This window comes from Manis pentadactyla, chromosome 3, assembly GCF_030020395.1.
Source record: "Manis pentadactyla isolate mManPen7 chromosome 3, mManPen7.hap1, whole genome shotgun sequence".
Classification (NCBI taxonomy): Eukaryota; Metazoa; Chordata; class Mammalia; order Pholidota; family Manidae; genus Manis; species Manis pentadactyla.
In genome coordinates this window covers 70,858,519-70,878,028 of record NC_080021.1, presented here as the reverse complement: position 1 = coordinate 70,878,028, position 19,510 = coordinate 70,858,519, and the positions used below count along the sequence as shown (strand labels likewise).

Here is a 19,510-nt window from a genome sequence, read left to right as displayed (position 1 = left end):
GACTGTCTTAACTCAGGTCACTGAAGATGGGCTACAGTAAACAAATTCTGTGATGCCATTTCTGGCCTCAGATCTGCACTGTTTGGGAGCATGACCTGGTGGGAGGGTGAGGTGTTGGCACACTCAGCTGGCTCAGGGTCCCAGGATGCTGCAGAGCCCCACTTTGCACTGACTCTGCCCCTGTGTGGAGCTACTGTATAACCAAACTCAGCACTGCAATGGTGGACTACACTCCCTTCACACAGGCAATAGAAGGTACTCCTCCAACTTACCAATATGTTAGACTTATTAATTGTGGAATTTCACGTTGTTCTTAGGACTGGTACTCAACAGCGTCTTCCCCACACCACCGAGTTGATATCGATTCTGAGTCCGGGACCTAGGAAGTGGCACCAAGACTGCGGCACTGATGCTTTGTAGAACATCACAGACTATTCAAATAATCTAGTCTTAGCTCTCATTTTAGCTAGAAACCAACATCTGCTGAAAGAGAAGTGATTTTGTTACAAAGAGTGCACAGCAAGTTACAGGGCAGGCCAGGGTCTGGAAACCTGTGTACACAGCAAATGCTGACTTACCTGCTGAACATTTCACATTCAAGTCCTCACCCTCCGAACTAGAGGTATTAGGTTTCATGGACTCTGCAAAGTCCTTTTCTTGACCTATAAAGTTATACATGAAAACAATTAGAAAGATAAAAAATACTCATAAACCTTAACATTATTAGATTCTTACAAAGTCCCCAACTTTATTGAAAAAAGTATCACCAGCAATGTCTGGTATCCTCAACTCCATTTGCTGAAGATCAATTTCCTGGTGAAAGTCACCCAGCAATTTGTTGCAAAGTTAATTATGAGAGAGATGCAACACTTAAAAGGTCTAGAGCAATTTATTATGGATTAAAAGAATGAGAGTTTTAGGAATTATAAGAGTTTGAGAGGAAGTGTTAATGAGAGAAGGGAGGCTACAGGGGAAAGGACATCCCCTTCCTCAGTTGCTGTTTTGCAGTCTTAAACCCTGGGAAAAGATTAAAGGGCACAATGAACAACTTCTGCTTTCGTCTACATTCACCAACTATTCACACTTTGCCACATTGGCTTTCACCAACAAGGATGGCTTTAAAATGATTTTAGTTGGGGTTTTCATCTATAATTTATTTTCCTTTTAAGTTTCCAATTTGGGGCTTTATCTCTGGATCCTCTGACACTTCAGGGAGGACAAAGGGATGAGCGAACCAGGAGGGAGTAGACAGGGTGTTCATTATCTTCCCACTACCACCAACACTACATCTAAATGTAACATTTTCTTTACTTTTCCAGAAATTGTTCTTTTAAAACATAAAAATATATACATGTAGGGATATATGTATAGGAAACAAATTTTCTTCAGAATTTTTCTTAGTGTGTGGTAGTGAGACTGTGATTCTGCAGAAAGTCCCTGGAGACTGGTGATAACCTCCCTGAGGGAGTCAGCATGCCAGGTGACACAGTGTGTCTGCAAGGGCCGTCCCTGGGGAGGGTGGTGCCTGTGACGTGAGGGCAGGCGCCCTGGGAGTGCTCTAGCCGTGGAAACACGGCCCCCCAGCAGAGTCAGCAGTCTGTTTTTCAGAAATGTGGCTGAAGTGCCTTTACTTCACCAATTTTTGGAGTGAGTCCTGGGAATGCCAACCAAACAAGGAGAGTGATTGCATTTTATTCGGTTGTACAGCTCACCAAAACTCCCAACTGGTGACTTACATGTAGGAGCTCAATTGTTTGAAAGCAGTGACGCATAGGATGGTTCGTGTGGAGGTGTTTTGCCCTCTGGGGTCTCTGTTCTCCTTCACGCAGGCTCCAACAAGGTGCAAATACTTTATTTGGCTGTTTTGCTGGCAGTCCTTTCTGCTTCTCTCTATTGAACTCCCACGCTACTAAAATATTGGGAAAGAGTTACACACAGAATTGAGAACACAGCTAACCTGGGCTCAGGCCCACGTTGCGTGATAAGCTGGGTTTACTATTTGCAAAATAAAGTGGAGGCGGAGAGGGGCTCAGCAATTTGCACAGCTGAGCAGCCTGCTGCTGCATCTCAGAGAGAGACACAGGCAGCCGGTCCGCTGTGTCAGAGATAGAAGGGCAGCTGAGGCTGGGTGGTAGCATACAGAACTCTGCATCCTCCTATTAGTTACGAATTTATGGAATGCTCTATATTTATACTCTCTTGTTATTAAGTGAAGTTTCAGAAATGTTCAGTCTGCTGAAGGTCCAGGCCTATTTTTGGGTATAATCAGGACTTTGCTGGTTGCAAAATGAGATAACCCATTCTAGTGCAGTTACAGATGAGATAACCTGTTAGTACAGTTTTCTGGGGCTAGAGGTGGAGCTGTAATGCCTGCCACCTCTGAGATTTCTGCTTTTATTATAATTAGGCCAAGCTACTTGCATTATAATATTTATTGCCAAAGAAATAGTATCAAGATTTATGACTTTTTCAATTCAAATATGTTTAGACTGTCCCAATTTATAAGCAGTATGCTCAAAGATTTTTGGAACTCAGACATATTTTATTAAAGAAAGTGTGTTATAAATGGGACTTAAACTCCCAGAGAAATAAGCAAAAAATCCATAACATTGTATGGGTCATTTTGTTTAGAACAACTTTGCAATGCAAAAGGAAAGACGGGGGAAATGCTGTTGAAATAAAAATATTTTTAATCAAGTAAGAAAGACTTAATTCATCTTGAAAGAATATGTCTTAAAAGAGGATGGGGATGGAACATGAAGACACTGTGGGGTCATCCAGGTACTTTCACAGGAGAGGCTTTTTCAGGAGGTGGTTTAGAATCCCAGCCTCCATTATGGATGCTCACTTATTTTGCAGCTGAGGCAAACAAGAGGCAGAAGGTTATTTCTAACTTTACCTCATAGGGTATCCATTTGCTTACTTTACATTCGGCTGTGTCACTAATGGTGAGAAGGTGGAGGGGAGCAGGCCAGGGGCACATAAAGAATTCGAGGAAACGAGACAGCCAGTGTATAGTTTTCTAGGACCTCTGTAACAAACCACCGTGGGGCTAAACAGTTCTGGGGGGCAGAATCCCAGGCCATGGTGCTGGCATGGTCGATTTCTCCTCAGGCCTCTCTCCTTGGCTTGCAGAGGGCCCCCTTCTCACACGTCTCTCCTCTGCGTGTGCACACCCCTGTGGTGTCTTCCCCTTCACATAAGGAATGAGTCACATGTGATTCAGTCCTCCCCATGCAGCATCATTTAACCTTAGTTAGTCCTCTCTAGAGTCCCTGTGGCCAAGTACAGTCACATCCTGAGGTACTGGGGGTGAAGGGTTCAACAAAAAAACTTGAGGGGACACAATTCTGCCCTTACAAGTAGGGAAAGCGAGAGGAAGCAAGAAGAAAGTTAAAGGGGCTGTTGTTGCCAGTGTGCCACGTGAACAGAGCAGGGCACACAGAGCAGTGGTTGGGAAGCTGAGAGCTAGAAGCCATCTTGTGGGGTTCGGGCTCCTGAATTAGCCTGACCAGACTTTTGTTTGGTGTGGGAGAGGGTAATGAAGGAACCTCAATTCTCAGCCTTCTGAACTGTACGTCTTCCTTAGGGCCCTAAACACCAATGTCATCACACACAGGCTCCACGAAGGGCACGTTTATCCTATCTTAAGTCTTGAATCTTGGAGATGGCTGTGCCACACCCAGGAAGGGCAAACTTCCCAGGGCCCATTTCAGACTTGACGGGCAGAGAACACTGGCCAAGTCTTGCACCCCCGGTGTAACCCAGGATGCATCAAGGCATCCCCCACCCATGCTACAAAGGTCTTTGTGGTGTGTTGCAGGGAGAGCTCAGAATGGCTGCTGAGCAGCAACGGCTGTACCCCTCCCTTGCTTCCCTGTCCTAAATGGGAGTGTTTCTTTGCACTTACCCACCGCTTCTCCACCCGGCTTATCAGTCAAGTGTGTATCTTCATAGTTCATACAGCTCCAGGTCAAGAAGAGGCATCTCTGATGTGATGGAGTCTATGCCAGAGACCCCAAACTTTAGCTGGGTGTGGGACTGAGGGTACTCTAGGATATCTCCCTTGGGAAGAGGGTGAGTGCATCCTGTGAAGAAGCAGAAGAATGGAACTGTTACTAGGGGATCAGAAGGGTTGCAGAGACCATGCGATGGGGTCATCAAATTCCATTTCATAGTCCTCTTCCTCGGTACACAGGGACACTGTATGTCCTGGCTTCTCTTGCAGTTGGGTGGGGCCAAATATCTGGGGTCTGGCTAACAGAAGCGGTTGCAAGTGTTATAAGCCATTCCCAGCCTGGCTTTTAAAAACCTCCTTCAAGGTGCACCAGTTCTCTTCTCCCTTGCCATGGTGGCCTCAGGTCCTGTGTGGGGACAAGCGTGTGATGGGTAAGGGCTGCCTGGCCCGATGGATGTTGTTTCAGTGAGATAAATGTCACTCACATGTCATGTTAAGTCATTACACTGTGGGCACACCCCTTCCTTTTCTAATGCTGAAATTGCCTATTTTTATGTTTCTTTCCTTGTTTATTTCCTTTCTGATCTTCCCTGATACTTTCATAAAGTTAAAAAAAATTTTAAACCCAGCTAGTCCCATGTGCTAATTTACTCCTAATAGTCCGCTATGTGTCTTCCTCTCCAAAAATTTGGAACAACTTCACAAGCAGCTAATCTGAATTTTCTGTTTCCCAGACCTCAGCCTACTTTTCCATGTTGCACTTCAGCTACATCTAAATCAAAATCAAGTGAGGGGGTGAGCTGACCAGCTGTCCTGGTAGTCAATCCATGAGGGGTAACAGAAAACACTGACATGCAGCAAAGTGAAGAAAATAGCATTTCTCAGAATTCCTCTTAGGAATACTTTGATCAGCTGTTTGTGGGCATGGGAGTAGGAGTGAGATCCTCCAGGGAAACATTCCAGTAAGGATGGTGTCTGCTCATTGCTGTAAGAAGTGTGCAACCCCAAGACTGGACTGATCTGTTCAGAACCAGGAAGGAAGGGTTGAGAACCACCAGCAACAGCCCTTCTCCACCCTTTCTCCCACTCAGTGTTCAGCTCTCCTGTAAGAACATAGATAGTTGACTTGGTCTGACCCTGACTCTTGTTGCTTACTGGTCAGCTTACCCATTCATTCATTCCAACTCTAGAGTAAGAAAGAAAACATAAATATCTATGCATATCTAGGGCCTTCCCCACTCCTGTTTTCTACTGGGTAAGCAGGTGATTTGGGACTGCAGAGCAACATTCAGCCTCACCTTGTATTTTACCTTCAGGCAGTGGGTCCCTTAGAAGCCAACGGATAAGAAGTAATGTAACTAGCCAGAGCCTATAGAATTCATCCAACCAGAATGACCTGCATTGAACTGCAGGATGAATTCAACATTATTTGAGTCTGACACTTGAGAACAAGGCAAGGCAGCATTATAAAGTGAGATTTATCCTTGGTGGCCTGTGTCTCTTCTCAAAATGTCCAACTTTCATTCATATGGGCAGCTGGGAGCTCAGGCTGCCCAACCACAGTGCTCAGAATGGTGATTTACCAAGAAGAAAATACCATCCCTGCCCTTAAGGTGTTCATGTGCAGCCCTATCATTTCAGAATCCCAGGTGGATCTAATTCCAACACCACACATACCTAAGGTTGGATTTAAAAATAATGTGGTACTTAACAGGGTTTGGGTGTCTAAAGTAACCTCTAATTGCAGAATGCACGGACTCCCTCCTATAGCAGCTGATGTCAAGTGGCCGATGGTTGACAATCTTACAGACAAGTGAGGATACCTTCCTAAGGTCCTGCAGTCAGGTCTGGGGACAGTGCTCTCTGGGGGCTGGCCCTGTTTCAGGGACAGGGCATTTGCCTCCTCTATCTGACGGCTTTTACAAAACACCAAAGGTTGTTTTTTTGAAGCTGTTTGCTTTATTTATCAAAATTCTTTTGCCTTTACCCACTGTCATGTGCCATATAAATCCTGCAAAGCAACCCAGGAGCTTAGTGCTCCAAACCAAACCAACAACTCTCACTGGAACTCCTCCAATGCTGTCTCATGGCGTTTGAAACTTTGGCAGATCTAGAGTCAACAGTTGTTTGCAAAGTATTCACCTTGGTTACCTCTGGTGAAATGATGTAACCACTGCTGTATCTTTGGTAAATCAGATAGCCTTTGAGTCTAAAGTCACTTAAGGGCAGTAGCAAGGCTGATCAGTAAAAATGTAGAAAACTGAAGCCTTGCCCAAATATGGCACAGTTAACACACACACGTGCATCGGCAAGTTCACACACACACACACACACACAATATAAGTAATGCTTTGCATCCATACAAAATAAGAACAGGGAGAAAGTATTTTCAAATGACAAATCTCCACATTAGTTGGAAAACTAAAAATTATGCAAGCCAAAGGACACGGAGAAGAAACAGGAGAAAAATAACAACAAAAAGATTAAGTACCCCCTTGGCACTTAGAGATGTATTTTTACAACCACCTCAACTTATAAATCCACTGTAACATGATTCCTACATAATATGCCTGCCCCAAATAATTAAGTTGTTGATGCTGGGCTGATGGCCAGGAGTTTACCTGCTAGGTGAGAGCCTCACCACTGTACATCAATACCAGTTGGCAAAACTACAAATCACTACATGTTATAGATAGTAGGGGGACCTTCCTGAATGTCCAACACTGTGATATCAAATGCTCAAAGGAAGATTCTATGGGACCCTCTCATGACTATGGGGCAAAGCCTTAAGAAAGAAAGCATGAAAACTCACAGATTAAATACACCCTTTAGCTTTTATTTTTATTGACAAATATTTTAAAGAGGTCCCTATGCTCCAAATGTATTGATTAAATGTGCAAGTTGGATGGACCAGATCATAGTATAGCTCCTCAGTATTTCTAGGCTAAACTGATTAAATATCAAAATAAATTAATGAACCCAGATGAAAATAATTTGATAATTTTGTAGGAATCTCAGAAGCTATTTCCTGGTCAGAATATGTTCACTTGAGCCAGATGAGAAGATAGCAAATGAATTTCCAATACAAAGACACACACAGATGAAGAAGAAAGAAAAAAAGGAAGACACTGACAGGCCTGATAGGGAGGGTAGACTAGGGTAATCACCAAGGAGGATTCTTCTGCACTGCCCAAGCTCATGGGGCCTGTGCTGCATGGCATGATCACACCTCATTAGACAGAAGCTGTCACATAATTCCACCAAGGGGCCCATGACACATGGATTTCTTAGAGAGATAAAGGGAGGCAGTAAATACAGTTAGAATTTCTGAAAGTGTTTGTGTAGCTCCAGGGGGGAGGGTGTTCTTGGCCTGGGGTGGGTCCTCTATGAATCCAATGAAACCAAAGTAAGTCAAGGAAAAGGGCAGGTTGGAAGAAAGAGTTTTTCTTTCTTTTAGTCACTCAGGTTTGTTAGACAGGATCCCGTGTGTCCATCCCCTCTGGCCACAGATGAGTACCCTCCTTCTCTGCCTGCCCTTCTGGCAGAAACTCCATGGGCGGGGCCATGGTGACTGACTGGCAACAGACCAATTAGGTACCAAGAGCAGTGGGGAGGAGAGAATGGATGTTTTCCCTCTACCCCTTGCCTTGGATCCACCAGAGGCTCTGAAACATCCATTGGTATGTAAATGGACTAAGACTAGGTGGGAGATTCTGGAAATTCTGCCATTTACCCCACACTTTAACACATTAAAAAACAAAACCATCAAGAAATGAAATTGTTATAGAAATAATTCTGCTTGAACATGAATAAGGAACTGCTTGGTGTCAGCAATCAACACAGGCTCCACAAATAGCCAAGGGACCTCACCAACTACAGGCCTTACTAAGAAACGTGACTTTTCATTGTAATATCTTATATTGCTTAAAACAAACAACAAAATCTGGCAGTATAATTTAGTGGTTGTATCACTGCTATATAACAAATGATCTTCAAATGCAGTAGCTTAGAGCAACAAACAGGAATTCACAGTTTGTGTGGGCCAGGAACCAGACCATTTAGCTGGGTGCCTGTAGCTCAGTCTTTGCTGAGACTGCAGTCATATCAAGGCCAGACTGGGGCCGAGGGAGCTGCTTCCAGTCTTGCTCATGTAGTTCTTGGCAGACCTTAGAAATCTGCACCCAAGTTTACTTGTGTGGTTTTCTCCACAACGCTGCTTCACACCGCGGCAGCTGGCTTTCTCCAGGATGAGTCACACAAGGGACAGCAAGAGGGAGTCCCTACATGGACCCTGCAGTCTTTTTATAATCTAACTTCAGAAGTAACAGTCCATCACTTCTGCTATGCTCTGTTAGAAGCAAGTCATGACTTCCAGCTCCCACACAAGGGCATGAATACCAGAAGGCAGGGAGCGCTGCAGGCCATTTTAGAGGTTGGCTGGGAACTCACATTCTGGAACCAGGACACCTGCATTCATTTCTCTGCTCTACTACTTATTAGCCTCATGATCTTGATCTCTCTGTGCCTCAGTTTCCTCACTCTGAGGAAGGGGATTATAGAGCTGTTATGAGGAAAAAAATGAGTGCTTAAAACACTGCTTGGCATGAAGTAAGCCTAACATAAGTTTTCATTATTATTACATGGGTTTTCTTAATGCTTTCAGAATATTATGGGGATAAAAATGAGAACTTCCTGTATTAGTTTACATAATAGGTAATATATTTGTTAAGTGCATTATCCAGAAAAAGGTGGTACTGAAGGAAAAAGAAAATGGGTCAACATCAAGAGTGGGAACTATAATGGCTGTCCCAGCAGCGCATAGCTGGAGTTTCCTTCTCTTGGCAGACAGCCTCAGATGAAGAAAAAAATCTCACCGTGAAGAGTTCTACAAGTCCAAATTCTCAGAACTGAAAGAGCATCAGCCTTCTGCTGGTCCCTATCTTTATTCCTGAGGAGAAATTAGGGGATGGGGAATCTCTTGACTTTGCCCTTCAGAAAAAATATATTTGAGAACTGTTCAAAATATATTTGAGAACTGTCCAAGGTTACAGAATTCCAATAGAACTAAAGTCAAAGTAAACATATCTTTGCAAATCATTATTGACCTTAGAGTACAGCTATGCCGCCCCAGCAGACCTGAAAACCATGCAATTGCCAGCAAAGAAAGCATGGAGAATACTCTTGTGAAGTGCCTGCCAGCCTGGGAAGTGTAGGAACAAGAGGGGTTAGAGGCCGGCCTACAGTTTCTTAAAGAAGACCACCACATAGGCAAAGAGGTACACCTCCCAAGATAGGTCTTCTTCAAATCATGGCAGTATGAGGATTTTAAAGATTTTATGACCTTCACTCCATACCCCAACCCATGTGTTCAGGAAAACAGAGATATAAATCACCTAGAGATTACTATAATTAATGAAATTTAGTGATGGGAAGTGACATAGGAATTCTGTAGATTGAAATGAGACCTCTCGATTTATTAAGTCAGATTGAAATTTCAGGTGTCTATTCCATCCAATATTTTGAACTGAGACTGCTATTAATAGTAAGCTTATTGCACGCTTATTGTGTGTTAGACACCATGCTGAGGATTTCATGGATTGTCTCATTTAACCCTCAGAACCACCCCATGAGGTATGTACTATGGTTATCTTTTTTGACAGATGAGGAAACTAAGACTTAGAGAAATTAAATAACTGGCAGTCAAGTAATGATCTGAACACTGAAGGCCCCAGTGCAAAGCCCCAAAGACCTGTTGTTGTTGCATGAAGGAAAGGCAGATGTTCAGTAACAGGTATCTGTGGGATGGGAGTATTTTTTTCCTCAGCTCTACTGCCTAGGCTGGGGACATGTAGACATTTTGGAGTCCTAGCAGGGCCAGATTACCGAAGAGCAGTACTACCATGCCAAAGATGGTAGCAAACTGAAAGCTACATCTCAACTTCTAGGCATTGATTAAAGGGTGAAGGAATTCTTTCTATGGAAAGAAGGATCTGAGGTACTCCCTCTGGGTTTGATAGAAATAGTGACGAAAGGGAGGAGCAAGGCTTTTACTTCATGCCCTGAGTCATTCATGAGTGGAAGAGGGGAAGGACAGGAAATGAAGATTGGGACAAAGGAGAGCTGTATCATTAGAGACACTACAGGAAGATGAGCCCACAAAGCATTTCTGCTTCTGGCACGTCCTAGCTAAGGACGTGTGTAGGAAGGCATGGATAGCTGCAGTAACAACTCCCATTTCACAGCAAAGATGGTCTCACAAGGCAGGTGTTGTCAGTGTTCTCTTCCCTGGCAGTGTGTGAGGTCCTTTAGGTCCTGATCATATTCTCTGGAAGGGTTCAGTCTGTGTTCTCTGGAGCCCTTGGATACACCCTCTGGCAGGGTGTATATTATCCTCATTGTCACATCTGAAGCAGGCTCTGGGGAGACTATGCTCCCTGAAATCTGTTGAGGTCAATCTGGTCCTGAAGGTCATCAAGGACCGGTTAGGTCCTGAAGTTGCATTTTCTGTCATGTAGAGAAGGCTGGTGTGCATGGAGAGAGAAGGAAAAGGCTGATAGACACAACAGAAGCAGGTGTAGAAGAGAAGGTCCTAGTTCCTTTTGAGTTCCAGGGTCTGGCTATCCTTGTAGCTCAAATAAATCCTCTCCTTCCTACTCTTTGGATTCTGTGAGATACCCAGTGAGTCCTTGGCAACCAAGAGACCTCCCTAATACAATCCCATAGTGAATCCAACTACAAAAGGTATGTTGTTCAATGTCACAGACACTTAAGGCCTTTGGCCTGGAAAAGAGTTTAATAATTTTTGCCTTTTTTTATTTTGTAACATCTGTTACACATTACCAAGGCAAAGAAAAAATCAAATATTGTGGCTGATGTATGGAAACATTTTTATAGATTTGTGATAATTTGAAAAAACAAATTCTTTTCCCTAGCTTACTGCAATAATATAAGAAATAATACCTGTAACATAAAATATGTGTGAATCTACTGTTTGTTAGGGATAAGGTTTCCAGTCAACAGGAGGCTATTAGTAGTTAAGGTTTTGTGGAATCAAAAGCTATATGTGGATTTTTGACTGCACTGGGAGTCAGTGTCCCTAACCCCCATGTTGTTCAAGGGTTAACTGTATGTGCATTTACTTAAAAGGGAGAGTAAATGAATATAGATCATATGCAGTGGCTTCTAGCTACCCTGATCTTTCTCCAGGAAGTCCAGTAAGTTTGTATCAATAGTAATAATATCCATAGAACATCAATGGATTAAACAAACTGTGGCAGATACATGCAGTGGAATATTATTTGGCCTTTAAAAGGAAAAATATTCTGACACATGCTACAACACATATGAATATTGAGGACATTTTGCTAAGAGAAGCAAACCAGTCACAAAAAAACAAATACTGTATTCCACTGATATGAGTTACTTAGAGGAGTCAATTCATAGACAGAAAGAATGGTGGGTGCCAGGGGCTGGGGGAGGGGCAATGGGGAGTTGCTGTTTAAGGGGCACAGACATTCAGTTTTATAACATGGAAGGAGTGCAGGAGACTGGTTGCCTAGCAACATGAATGTACTTGACACTTCTAAACTGTGCATTTAAAAATGGTTAAGATGGTAAGTCTTATGTTATGAATATTTTACCAAAAGAAAAAAAAATCAACCAATGAGGTCAATATTCTGAACTTTACTGTTAGAAAACAAATAAATTTGTTGCTAAGTTAGACTAGATGACCTTTCAGGCTGGACACTTTAAATTTTGAGGACAGCTACTATCCAGGTGACTGGTTCTTAATTTTCCCCCCATCATGGTACACATAGAAAATAATTTCATTTTAGGCACATGGGGGTAACTGGATGGGCCTGTTTGAAGCTGGAGGTCATTGGTCTGGGGGCTCTGCTGTTCCAGCCTCCAGCCAGCTTGCCAAGTGCTGACTATGTCTGCACTCCAGTTACCTCTGCATGGAACACCTGCTGGGAAGCTACTGTCCACAGGGTCTGTTCACATGAGAGTTACCTCAGTCAGTGGCTTGGTGCCAAAGCTGACTAAGCACATTTGTGTAACCTGTAGCTCTAAAAAGATGAAGCATTTCTGCTCAGGTTGTTGTTCTAGAACCTGCTTGTTTTGTCTGCAAAGCTGTGAACATCACAGGTGATGTGTACTTAATAGCAGCTGATTAGCTGCTTAGCTGGTCCTCAGCTGTTAGTTGAGAGAGACTAGATTGAAAATAAGAAAGCTAGTTGTTTATTAAAGTAGATAACAACACAATTGTCAGACCCTGTGCCATTATTTTTAACATTCAGTATTTGGGGTACAAATGTCAATATTAATTGCTTTGGGAATAATTATTTCTTATTCCTATCCAACCACCCACAACTTTAATGAAATAACTTATCCCAACTTGGAATGGGCATTTTTTGAAGCCATGTAACAAGAAAAATTGATCACCAAAACAGGGCATTAGCACTACTTCATTACACATGACATTCAGTTTGGGTATACTTAATTCCAAAACAAAGAATTTCTCTGTCTCTTAGATCAAAAGCTGCCTAGGTCATCTTAGAATCCACCTTAGCTTTTTGAAATGTCTTTTTAGATAAAAATGTTTCAGAGTGATGTTTCTGGAAAATGAAATTGCAGCTGACTTAAGGTGATACTCCCCTCTTTGAGGATGGGGTTGATTTCCCCTCCCTTTTTGACTCTGGGTGGGCTCTGTGACTTGTTTGACCAGAAGTGATGAGGCATTATGAAATCCTAGGTTATAAGAAGTCTTGCCCTCACAGAAATCCTGCTTTCTGAGTACAACAGGTTAAATGCATCTATGAGCGTGGATATGCCCAAACCACTAAGATATTTCATCCCAATAAAAATTCAAATAATACTTAACTAAGGACATAAATGACCAATATGTCGCATCTATATTTTTTTCATCTCTTGTCATCCTGGTCACAACCCTCAAAAAGTCCTCAAGGTATTATAAAGATGGAAGAATCTTCAGAAGGACCAATCTACCTATGGTCCTACTTTGGAAGAAATAAGTAGACTTCTAAGTCGGCATGTTTATTGTGATCAAATGTTGAGAGGAGTTTTAGGAGATGACTCTAAGATCATGACAGCTATCAATAGTGACAATTTTTATTCAAATTCAAAATTATTAAAAATATATTCAAGATGTATAGGTGGAAAAGGATGGAGGCATAGGATGTGAGGCAGAAGCCTCCTCCCAGAACCACATGTGGCAGGAAAGTACAGCAAGTACAACTAGCCCTGCAGGAGCGACTAGAGGGAGGGCTGCAACAGACAGCATACACCTGGGTGCAGAGAAGACCTCATGGAAAGAGGTAGAGGGGCAGGGCCATGATCTGGAGGATCCAGGATTTCCCCTCATCTGAGCTCATGGCTGAAGGAGGAGGGGTGGAGCAAGGAGGGAGTGGAGACCCAGAATTACTAAACACCCACTCCTGAGATCTCCTCAAGGAGCACAAACCCACATTGCATGGTGCTCTGGAGATTGGTGGGGGTAGAGGGCAGGGACAGGCAGAATACTTAAAAAGACTGAGATTCCAGATATTGGTGGAAAACAGGTACCCAGATCAAAGAAAAGCAGGCACTTTCAAGATTTTCCAATAGCAAGAGGGGCACTAAAGGGGAAAGGATTACACAGAACTTGCTGCTCAGGAGAAAGGACATGTGAACAAAATTGTCCCTGTGTACTCAGGCCAGCAGGATGGGAACGTTCAAGAACTTCAGGTGCTCCATTCTCCTGGCTGGCAATGCAGTGCTGAGGATCCCCACTGTGATATGCCACCTGCCACTCCTTCCTCCTGGCTGGCACTGGTTCACAAACCTGCTGCCCCCGCCACAGCACCAAGCCAGCTGGAGGGTGGCCCTGCCTATGGCAGCTACAAGGGCATAGCATAGAGGCTCATCCCTACATGCTCAACCCCTGGCCCTGGCAGTGGAGGTAAACACTGTGGCCAGGCAACAGGAAGAGCTCCTTCCTTCCAGTAGGCACTGGTGTCACACACTTGCAAACCACCATTGCTCCAGGTGCTCAGAAGCTCCAGAGACAGAGCTTCTGGGCACTAAAGGGCACTGCCCACACAAAGTTATTATTCCATAGAAATCATTAGGAATATGAAATAGCAAAAGAATCTGGTAGAAACCTAAATCCCTCAAACACCAGAAAGAACACTAAGTGAAACTGAAATCACCAATCTTCCTGATAAATATTTCAAAATAAAAATCATAAACATGATTATGGAGCTACAGAAAAATATTCAAGACCTCAGGGAGGACTTCAATTAAGAGATACAAACTTTGAAAAATACAGTACCCAATATGAAGCATACACTGGAAGGATTTAAAAGCAGATTAGATGAGCAAATTGAACAATATTCCCATTATAAGGGTACCATAAGAAGAGAGAGAAAAAGAGATAGAAGATGTCTTTGAACAACTAATTTCTGAAAACTCCCCAATCTAGGGAAGAAAATAGTCTCTCAGGCCATGGAATGCAGATTTTCTAACACAAGGGACCCAAGGAAAAAAATACCAAGACATATAATAATTAAAATGGCAAAGATCAAGGAAAAGGACAGACTATTAAAAGCAGCCAGAGAGAGAAATAAGATCACATACAAAGGAAAACCCATCAGGCTCTCATCAGACGTCTCAGCAGAAACCTTACAGGCCAGAAGGGACTGGCATGATATATTTAAGACAATGAAGCAAAAGGGCCTCAAACCAAGAATACTCTACCTGGCAAGATTATCATTTAAATACAAAGCATGGATTAAACAATTTCAAGATAAGCAAAAGTTGAGGGAATTTACCTCCCATGAACTGTCTCCACAGTGTATTTTGGAGGGACTGCTATGGATGGAAGTGCTCCTAAGGCTCAATAGCTGTCACCAGAAAATATAAAAACAGTAAAGGAAGTAGAACATTTAATTACTACAAAAATGCAAAATTAAACCAATTACCCACAAACTCAGTCAAGAGATATACAAAGAGTACAGAATATGACACCTAATATATAAAGAGTGGAGGAGAAAGAAAAAGAAAGGGGAAAAAAAACCCCTTTAGATTGTGTTTGAAATAGTGAACTAAGCAAGTCAAGTTAGACTGTTAGATAGTAAAGAAGCTGCCCTTGAACCTTTGGTAACTACGAATCCAAAGCCTGCAATAGCAATAAGTACATATCTATTGATAATCATCCTAAATGTAAATGGACTGAATGCACCAGTCAAAAGACATAGAGTTAAAGAATGCATAAAAAAATGAGACCCATCTATACGCTGCCTATAAGAGACTCACTTCAAACCCAAAGACATACACAGCCTAAAAGTGAAGGGATGAAAAAAGATATTTCATGCATATAGGGAGAAAAAGCAGGAGTTGCAGTACTTGTATCAGACAAAATACACTTCAAAACAAAGAAAGTCACAAGAGACAAAAAAGGATATTACACAATGATAAAGGGGCCAGTCCAACAAGAGGATATAACCGTTAAAAACATCTATTCACCCAACATAGGAGCACCTTCATATGTGAAACAAATACTAACAGAATTAAAGGGGGAAATAGAATGCAATGCATTCATTTTAGGAGATTTCAACACAGCATTCACTCCAAAAGACAGATCAACCACTCAGAAAATATGGAGACAGGGGCACTGAACAACAAAGTAGAACAGATGGACCTAACATATCTACCGAACACTCCACCCAAAAGCAGCAGAATACATTCTTTTCAAGTGCATATGGAACATTTTCCAGAACAGATCACATACTAGGATACAAAAAAAGCCTTAGTAAATTCAGAAGAATTGCAATTGTACCAACCAGCTTCTCAGACCACAAAGGTATGAAACTAGAAATAAATTATGCAAAGAAAAAAAAAGCCCAGAAACACATGGAGGCTTAACAACATGCTCCTAAACAGTCAATGGATCAATGACCAAAAAAAAAAACCCACAAAAAAAACAGATCAAGCAGTATAAGGAAACAAATGAAAACAACAACTGAATACCCCAATATCTGTGGGACACAGCAAAGGCCATTTTAAGAGGGAAGTATATTGCAACACAGGCTTACCTCAAGAAAGACAATCCCAAGTGAACAGTCTAAACTCACAATTAATTTAACTAGAAAAAGAACAAATGAGGCCCTAAGTGAGTAGAAGGAGGGACAAAATAAAGATTAGAGCAGAAATACATAAAACTGAAAAGAATTCAACAACAGAAATAATTAATGAAACCAGGAGCTGGTTCTTTGAGAAAGTAAATAAAACAGATAAAGCCCTAGACAGACTTATCAAGAAAAAAAGAGAGAGTCTACACACATAAATAGAATCAAAAATGAGAAAGGAAAAATCACCATGGACACCACAGAAATAGCAAAGAATCATTAGAGAATATTATGAAAAATTACAAGATAACAAACTGGATAACCTAGGAGAAATGGACAACTTTCTAGAAAAATACAACCTTTCAACACTGACCCAGAAAGAAATAGAAAATCTGAACAGACCAAATTACAGCAATGAAATTGAATTGGTAATCAAAAAACTACTTAAGAACAAAACTCCTAGACCAGATGGCATCACTGGTGAATTTTATCAAATATTTAGAGAAGACCTAATACACATCCTTCTTAAAGTTTTCCAAAAAGTATAAGAGGACGGAATACTTCCAAACTCATTCTATGAGGCCAACATCACTCTAATACCAAAATCAGGCAGAGACACCAGACACACACAAAAATCACAGAACAATATCCCTGATGAATATAACTGCAAAAATACTCAACAAAGTATTAACAAACTGAATTCAAAAATATGTCAAAAAGATCATTCATCATGATCAGGTGGGGTTTATTTCAGGGATGCAAGAATGGTACAATATTCAAAAACCTACCAACATCATACACCACATCAAAAAAAGGACAAAAATCACATGATCATCTGAATAGATGCTGAAACCATTTGACAAAATTCAACATCCATTCATGATAAAAAACTCTCAACAAAATGGGTATAGAGGGCAAGTACCCCAACAAAATAAAGGCCATATATAACAAACCCACAGCCAACATTATACTTAACAGTGAAAAGTTGAAAGCTTTTCCTCTAAGATTGGGAACAAGACAAGGATACCCACTTTCCCCACTTTTACGCAACATAGTTCTGGAGATCCTAGCCACAGCAATCAGACAACACAAAGAAATAAAGGGCATCCAGACAGGCAAAGAAGAAGTGAAACTGTCACTGTTTGCAGATGACATATTTTACATAAAAAACCCTAAAGAAGCAATCCCTAGAATCCCAACTACTAGAACTAATAACTGAATTCAGCAAAGTTGGAGAATACAAAATTAGTACACAGAAATCTGTTGCATTCATAGATACTAACAATGAACTAGCAGAAAGAGAAATCAGGAAAACAATTCCATTCACAACTGCATCAAAAAGAATGAAATATCTAGAAATAAACCTAACCAAGGAGTTGAAAGACCTGTACCCTGAAAACTGTAAGACACGCATGAGAGAAATTAAAGAAGACACCAATAAATGGAAATACATCCTGTGCTCATAGATATGGCCATCCTGCCTAAAGCAATCTACAGATTCAATGCAATCCCTATCAAAATAGCAACAGCATTATTCAATGAACTAGAGCAAATAGTTCTAAAATTCATAGGGAACCACAAAAGACCCTGAATAGCCAAAGCAATCCTAAGAAGGAAGAATAAAGCTGGGGGGATTATGCTCCCCAACTTCAAGCTCTACTACAAAGCCACAAAAATCAAGACAATTTTGTACTGGCACAAGAACAGATGCATACACGCATGGAACAGACTAGAGAGCCCAGATATAAACCCAAACATATATGGCCAATTAATATATGATAAAGGAGCCATGAACATACAATGGGGAAACGACAGCCTCTTCAACAACTGGTGTTGGTAAAAATGGAAGCTACATGCAAATGAATGAAACTGGATTATTGTCTAACCCCATACACAAAAATAAACTCGAAATGGATCAAAGACCTGAATGTAAGTCATGAAACCCTAAAACTCTTAGAAGTCAACATAGACAAAATCTCCTGAATATAAACATGAGCAACTTTTTCCTGAATGCATCTCCTCAGGCAAGGGAAACAAAAGCAAAAATGAACACAGGGGACTACATCAAACTAAAATGCCTCTGTACAGCAAATGACACCATCAGTAGAACAAAAAGGCATCCAACAGTATGGGAGAATATATTCATAAATGACATATCCAATAAGGGGTTGACATGCAAAATATATAAAGAACTCACACACCTTAACACCCTAAAGCAAATAACCTGATCAAAAAATGGATCTGAGCAGACACTTCTCTAAAGAAAAAAATCAGATGGCCAGCAGGCACATGAAAAGTTCTCCACATTGCTAATTATCAGGGAAATGCAAATTAAAACCACAATGAGATATCACCTCACACCAGTTAGGATGGCCAACGTCCAAAAGACAAGGAATGACAAATGCTGGTGAGGATATGGAGAAAGGGGAACGCTTCTACATGTTGGAATGTAAATTAGCTCAACCATTGTGTAAAGCAATATGGAGGTTCCTCAAAGAACTAGAAATAGAGATACCACTTGACTCAGGAATTCCACTCCAGGAATTTACTTGAAGAAAATAAGATCCCAGATTCAAAAATACATATGCACCCCTATGTTTATTGCAGCACTATTTACAATAGCCAAGGTATGGAAGCAACCTAAGTGTCCATCAGTAGATAAATGGATAAAGAGATGGTACATATACACAATGGAACATTATTCAGCCATAAGAAGAAAACAAATTCTACCATCTGCAACAACATGGATGGAGTTAGAGGGTATTATGCTCAGTGAAATAAGCCAGGCAGAGAAAGACAAGTCCAAAATGATTTCCCTCATTTGTGAAGTGTAACAATGAAGCAAAACTGAAGGAACAAAACAGCAGCAGACTCACAGACTCCAAGAAGGACTAGTGGTTACCAAAGGGAAAGAGTTGGGGAGGGTGCATGCAGAAGGAGGGAGAAGGGTATTAAAGGGCACTATGATTAACACACATAATGTAGGGGGTCACAGGGAAGGCAGTGTTGCACAAAGAATACAAGTAGTGACTCAATAGCATCTTACTATGCTGATGGACAGTGAGTGTAATGGGGTGTGTGTGGGGGTACTTGATAATATGGGTGAATGTAGTAACCACAACGTCGCTCATGTGAAACCTTCATAAGATTGTATATCAATGATATCTTAATTAAGAAAATATTCAAGATGTAAACAAATTTTAGAGCAATTGAAAGGAATGATCCCCATTTCACAAATCAAAGAAGTCCTTAAATTGATAGATATATTATCATTTGTTACATTGTGTAATATTTTACAGAGGCGATTTGTCAAAGGTTTCACTGATGGCAGGTAGTAGAATAAAAACAAGGATTCAGGCAGAGTCATTTTCTTTCCTAGGGAAGCTGTGCTGCATCCAAACACCACATCGTTCCTCTAGAAACT

General features: G+C 41.4%; 1 protein-coding gene across 2 annotated transcripts in view; it reads right to left on the bottom strand.

The window, feature by feature from the left end:
* UBXN2B (UBX domain protein 2B) overlaps positions 1-19,510 on the bottom strand; it is an 85,718-nt gene that overhangs the window by 4,696 nt on the left and 61,512 nt on the right. For both annotated transcript variants that reach the window (XR_008996295.1, XR_008996296.1), the window contains 3 exons: positions 3,911-4,088; positions 1,737-1,909; positions 579-662 (listed from right to left, as the gene is read on the bottom strand). The gene's annotated coding sequence lies outside the window, so the exon portion shown is untranslated. The remainder of the gene's footprint in view (positions 1-578; positions 663-1,736; positions 1,910-3,910; positions 4,089-19,510) is intronic.